The sequence below is a fragment of the Carassius carassius genome, chromosome 30 (genome assembly GCF_963082965.1).
Source record: "Carassius carassius chromosome 30, fCarCar2.1, whole genome shotgun sequence".
Taxonomy (NCBI): domain Eukaryota; kingdom Metazoa; phylum Chordata; class Actinopteri; order Cypriniformes; family Cyprinidae; genus Carassius; species Carassius carassius.
This window is the reverse complement of record NC_081784.1, coordinates 22,495,364-22,502,022: the sequence shown is the minus strand read 5'-3', so window position 1 is coordinate 22,502,022 and position 6,659 is coordinate 22,495,364. Positions and strand designations below refer to the sequence as shown.

The 6,659-nt window shown below is 42.4% G+C and overlaps 1 pseudogene; it reads right to left on the bottom strand.

Moving 5' to 3' along the window:
- Positions 1-308: 308 nt before the first annotated feature.
- LOC132110915 (suppressor of cytokine signaling 5-like) lies at positions 309-6,619 on the bottom strand (annotated as a pseudogene).
- Positions 6,620-6,659: the final 40 nt, after the last annotated feature.

Sequence of the window (6,659 nt, the reverse complement as noted above, 5' to 3'; positions counted from 1 at the left end):
TGACAACACTCAGTTTCACTCCTCAAAATAGTGTAAAACACTAGAAGATAGAATGCAGGGAGGCATGCAGCAGGCTAGAAGAGAGCCAAAGGATTTAAGGTCATAAGATAAAAGAGCAGAGAGAATAAGTCCATCTCATTCCCATCATGCCACCAACTTGATCAATTCAGCCAATAAGCTAGCTTGACAAAATGTACTGCACTGAAAATGTATGGATTCCATGTGTAGTATTACCGGTAAAAAAAAAAAAAAACGAACAAAAAAAATAGCTGGAGGTTCATAACATCCTCTGTTGCCGTGCGTCTAAAGACAGCTGTATGTTGGATAATATGAACCACATACTCTGACGGCTAAGCTCTTGCCCACACTCCTGCCTCCCTTGTTTGCAGAGCCAGACCTCATTTGACCTTGAGTGGTGGCTCTCTCTCTAGCCAGCGCACACGGACTTTCTGTTTGTAGTGATACTCCTTCAGAAAGTCCTGCATGGTTGGAGGCAGTGGCAGGGCACCAATGCCATCATAGGTGGTGTGTCTGCAGATGGCGGCTCTCGCCAGGTGCTGAAGGCTGAAAGGGAAAATCCGGTGTAAGGGAACAGTAAGCAGGGGCTCAAAGAACATACAGGCACTGGGGTCTTTATAGTGCTCCAGCAGGCCTGTTACTGTGGAAGAGTGGAAGACACAGGGGTCATGCGCATCAAAGCTAAAGTTGTGATTCCATTGTTCAATGCGTGCATGCAGTGAACGATTGTAGCGTCGAAAGCTAACAGAAAACAAGTAGTCCTCCTGTGCAGAATCACGTAACAGGAAGGTGCCCTCTGGTCGTCCGTCCAGCAGTGCTTCTGCTTGGTACCGGTCCATCACCCCCCAATAAGAAGGAAGTGCAGTTATGGCCTGTAAGTCAGGCACTAAACAATGGATATAGTCAATCTGTGTGTGGACCTTCCAAGACCCAGGTTGTCTGGAGCAGTGTGTGTCCCCAGAAGCATGCCTCTGCTTGGTCTTCCGTGTCTGTAAGCAAAGAGTAGTTGAGTCCTCCTCAGAGTCACAGTCAACAGTGTGAGATGACACTGCCATACTTGATGAAACCTGTGCAACAATACCCGATACCCCCCCAGAAATGGAGGAGACTGTTCCCAGACTTCTGCCCTCCACAAGGCCTTCCCCAACACCAGGAGCCATCTTCGGTCCAAGTTTATAGAGGGAAGAGTTCTGTAAAGTTGCCTCCAGCGTATGGATCTGCGCATTCGGAGGGGGATCCACTCCTTCCTCTATGCTAAGTCTACGCCGTTCACGCAACCTCTCCTCCTCGTCCTCAGGGGATGGATGCGCTAAATCAAACGCATCCAAAAGAGCAGTTGAGGAATGAGGGCTGACTGGCGCTGTATGTTGCTTAATTAGGTGCCACTTGTTGGCCAGATCTGAACCGGGTGGGAAAGGGCATGTTTCGAGCATCAGTTCAGTCAGGTGGATCTTACGTTTGGAGGACACTTGGCCATTGGCTGATTGAGAGTGGCGATGTGTGGGGAGAGGAAGGCACAAGCCTACGGTGTCCCGAAGTCGCTGTCTTAGAGAATGGGTGCTAAGGCTGCGCCCACTGCTGCCAGCTCCTACAGAATCATTCATCTCTTGGATAGTGCTAACTCCATAGCGACGCTCCCTCCTGGCTGTACTCCCTCTTGAGCGTCCTGTTCGCCTGTCAGCCTCAAGTGAACTTTGTGTTTTAGTTGAGCAAGAATGCTTCTTTTTACCTCCCCATGGAGCATGACGTGAGTAGGAGTCCCTACGGATAAGTGGACCCATCAGTGCTTCCTCGCTCTCTTTGTCAATGGAGATTTCTACTATCTGAGGAATGTCTGCCACACAGTTATGGCCTCTGCGGCCTCCAGTGACCAGTGGGAGGAGTGACAATGTTCGTGAGGGTGTGGAAGACCTAGTTTCATAGGGTTCTGCATGTGCTCCCCTACCCAAGTCTATCACACAGTGGATGCAATCTAAATCCTGGTTACACAGATGGGACTCTGAGCCATCGTTGTGGAAGAGGGCTTGGCATCGATTCCTGAGGTTACCCCACATCTTGCCCACTTTCTCCATAGAATGGAGACAATGACCTATCAGAGAAACAAAGATTTAGTGATTAAAATCTTGTTGCAGTTCATAAATCAGACACAGTGATATTATCTTGGTGTACACTGGACATGAGATCTTAGATGTTATGTTAACATGTTTTTTTCTGTAGGCAACTGTAGGATGTAAGATGGTAGACATGGATAAAACAGTAGTGAAACATGGTCAGTTTGTGAGCACATATAATGTATGCATAATTTTATAAACAAAGAGCATGTATATGTTGGGTGAATGCAGGAGTAGTACAGTTGCCAGGCAGACATGCATCAACACAAGGCCATGGCTATAAATGAACTGAGGGATCTGCTCCCAGCTGATCTGCTGGTATGTACTGTATTACTGAGCCAGTCTGGACCTGACCAAGAACTTTCACTGTCATGGCAGTAGACACACACATACACATTGAGGCCAATGGCGGATCACGCTCAGATCTCACCCATTATAAGAGAAGACCAAACATATCATCTTCACAAAGCAAAATATATGGTTAACTAGTCCAATGCCAAGACAATACATAATAATACAGGAAGAACTTAATATTTGAACAGGCAATCTCATAAGCTTACAAAGTGTCTTCCAGAACCTCTAAAAAGATCTCGACAGGCTGGATTCTATTGGACATTATTCTCATATCCAAATCATAGTAAACCATCGAAGCTCCATGGAATAAAACAACACAATAAAACATTTATTTCTGTGTAGACTGTACATGTCTTTTCTAGGGCACATAATTAATACAACAAATATCAGCAGAGAAAATCTAGTCTTTTCATTCTTCTCTCAGAGAGTCATGATTGTTTGGTTTTAAATGGTGCACTGGATGTGGATTTCCAGTCTTGTGAACTTTGCTTGCTCATGCACATGTGAAGTCCAAGGCAATGTAGGGCATCCCATTTGTCATCTACTGATTAAGAAGGGTGCTCACAAATAGAGGTAAATTGATAAGAGGGTTTAAATGGCCAATGGTGGGTATGGTGATTTAGGTAAGGTGCACTGCATAAGCCAAATTTGGACCAAAAAAAAATGGACCAAAAAAATCGAATCTCCTGTCTGGTTTGTTTATCTGACAAAATGGCGGATTCAGCGTTATGACTGGTTAGATCGCCTGTCAACCAAGCTCCCTGTGAATAAACAATTATCCAGTTTCACTCCAGCAACAATTCTTAAGGTTTCATTAATTGTTTAAGTGCTGAGAAGTTTGTCTCTGGCAAACATACGCACATTAAATCAACAATTTTACATTTACTGTAGCTGATCACCAGCCAAATAAATAACATTGCACCTGCAGAGTAATGTTCACATAACTCTTTTATAATATGATGATGAGACCTGGATTCTTTTATTTCACACGCCAGCCCCCCCCCCCCCCAACTCTGCCCTTTCAGCTTCCAAATATATTTCTAATGTACCACATTATCAGATGCATCAGCCTTGTTTTTCCATGGGAGTTGGCATAATTTTTCCCTTGACTATGCAAATCACTTTCACAAAAAACAAACAGCTTTGGCTTCCAATAATAAATGCACAGAGAGGGTATTCTCTACAAAATGTTCTTTCTGAAGAACATTTCTGAGAATGACTTTCTCAGAAACATGATTTTTTAGAATTAAATTAAGTTTTGGAGGGCCGATACCACTGACCAAAACAGTGATGTTTAATTAGCACTTTTCCATTTTGACTATGTCTGCATCTGTTTCAAAAAGATTTCAAGCTATAACAAGCTTTGTTTTTAATGGCTATGTGTCAGATTTGTTCAGGTGAAATATCAAGAGCAGCTCATTGCTGAAGAACTTTACTATAATTGTTTTAATTTATCATCTGAGAACATAAACCTTCAATAGCATGCTGAGTTTGATTACCCATCATTCAAATTTAATGACCCAAACTTTATTACCCAAACATAATCCACATGACTTCAGTCCAACAACTGAAGTCTCACGAAATGAAAAGCTGTATATCTGTAAGAAATAAATCCATCAAGACATTTTTTTTTTTTACTTTAAACCATCAATTCTTCCTTTGATCCTTGATCCATAATATTGCTTTCTCCAGTGAAAAAGTGACCTTGTTTGAATTTGCACAGATATATGCACCAATCAAGCACAGTTCTAAACAAACATGTGGATTTCAATGTGAGAAGACAACAGCGGATGACAAACGCACCTATATCTTAGATGGCCTGAGAGTGACTATATTTTCAGCTAATTGTATTTTTTTTTGTTGAAAACCCGACAGACACACCACATGTAACTGCAAGCTCCTGCCCTGCTTCATGCTAAGAGATTAGCCATATTGAGAACAGTTCGGTAACTCTCACTTCCGTGACTATGCATGTCATGTAGAAGTTCTCTTCAGAAGATTAGAGAGTCAAATAGGGACGGTCGGTCTTCTCTTTAAAAACTCTGATCCAGCTTGCTCTCTCGGATGAGAAAATACAAAAAATCATGAGAGTTCCCCAAAATGAACAAGGCCAAAGCTAAAGCAAATGTCATTATCAGACCAGCAGTTTTGGGATATGAAACTCCTCTTGTGTGGCTCTCTGGGATAAAGGCACTTCGATTTGTCGGTGTGGGTCATGAGTGCGTGGAAGAAGTGCCCGTGTGAATGAATGTTATGAGCTCAGCAGCTCATCAACCTCTGCCCTGTACTCCTTACTCATTAGTCTGATCAGAGCATTCTAAAGAGGAGCCCGAAAATAAGCTTGTATTGATTATTTATGCTAATGTTATCTTGAAAATAATACAGCATGCATTGCTTACTTGAATGTTATTATGGTGTGTGGGAAGAGCTAGGAAACGGTGCATGCGAGCAAGACCGAGAAAAGGAAAAAAAAGTGTGTTAAGCTACAGACATGACAACACAAAGAAAGTATGCAGTATAATCACATGACCAGTGACAAATATATTGCATTACAAAATGCAGTCCAACTGTATTTTAATAAATGTGATGCTTGTGCCAAACTGAGAAAAAAAATGTGCAGGGTGCAAAATAATTAAGTTTCAAATACACATACTGAAAACGTAATAGGTAGCCTTGGAAATTTAAGATATTTGAAGGACTACGATCCAAATGTAAACAACTAGTTTAATCAATAAGAACAATAAATTCTCATCACAGCACAGATTATAATATCGTAATCTTCTGTATATTAGCTATAAGGACCTCCTGAAGAAGAAGCTAAACTACACCTAAGTGCTTCACCCTTAAGAGAAAAACTGGACAAAGTTAGAATACTGCTGTTAAACAGCCTCATATCAAACCCAGAAAATATCCTCAGTTCGACACGCCTATTCTCATGGGGTCCAGATGAGTGGCCTGGCTCTCGGACAACATTAAGGGGCGGAAGTGTTTTCTTTCGAAAGAAACAGAAGGAAAAAAGTAACGATTAGTTATTTGTGTAGCATTACTTTCAGAGACAAAGACATGGATCGACTTACTGCAACAGCAAATCCTACAACGTAACTTTACTAACTGAAATAATTTAACAAATGATTCTGAGTGTCAAAAAACAACCCGATTGCTGAGGTGACTACATGGATGATTTGTACTTAAAAAAATTAATCTGTCACAACCATTTAAAATGAACGCAAAAAGATGTGGGGATCATCTAAAACACACACTTTCCCTCACGCATAATTTTCCACACAACATCTTGATGGTGGACAAGTTTTAACTAACATTACCCTAACTAGGACCCAAGTGATATCAGTTAGCTACAAACGACATGCAGCTGACAATGATAAGCGGACCTTCTGCCTGCTGTGAAGCAGATTCAGTAACTAACAAATGTTTGTATTTTCGTACGAATACGTCGGTTGAGCATGTACTAACGTTACATATATTATTGTATATTCTGCCTTTAGTGCGTATCAACAAAATACCGTAATGCATTCCGTAACAACGCTCATATTATTCTTTTAAGAGTATTTTAAGTGACGCGCAGGTATCGAGTAAGTGAGCAACGTAGAGAGAGAGAGAGAGAGAGACGGGAGGATGTTGGAATGTTACATTGTAACATTCATCGAGGGGACACATACAAAACCAGCGGTGACATCACTCGCGCTCCGTTACATTAAATCGCACATAAAAGCTGCTAGAAATAAAACGTGTTTAATTACACAAAGCATGGCGCATAGCAATCCAGAGAGCGGATAACGCAAGCTGGCGTAGGCTACCTACCCCTTTTATTTGTGATTATTACTTCTCAGCCGTCTTTTGTCTGAAGGCTGTTAAGGCTGGTAGACTCGCTACTGTCCAACATAAGCTCAGTCCTGGCGAATAAAACACGAGCGAGGGAGCAGAAGAGCTCATTCCCGAGGCTGGCTTTCATAAAACAGGAGAGCAGCTGAATCCCACACCGTTCTGGACGGTTGGAATGGCAGCATAATCCAAAGGCAGATCTCCGATCCACCAAGCCCGTACTTCTGCTGGATAAACCTAGCACAGGCGTGAGGAAGAGGCCGACAGCGCGAGCTCACAGGCGGGTTCAGACTGTAGGAGACTCGGGACGAGAACGCACTTCCGACGGATGGGGCA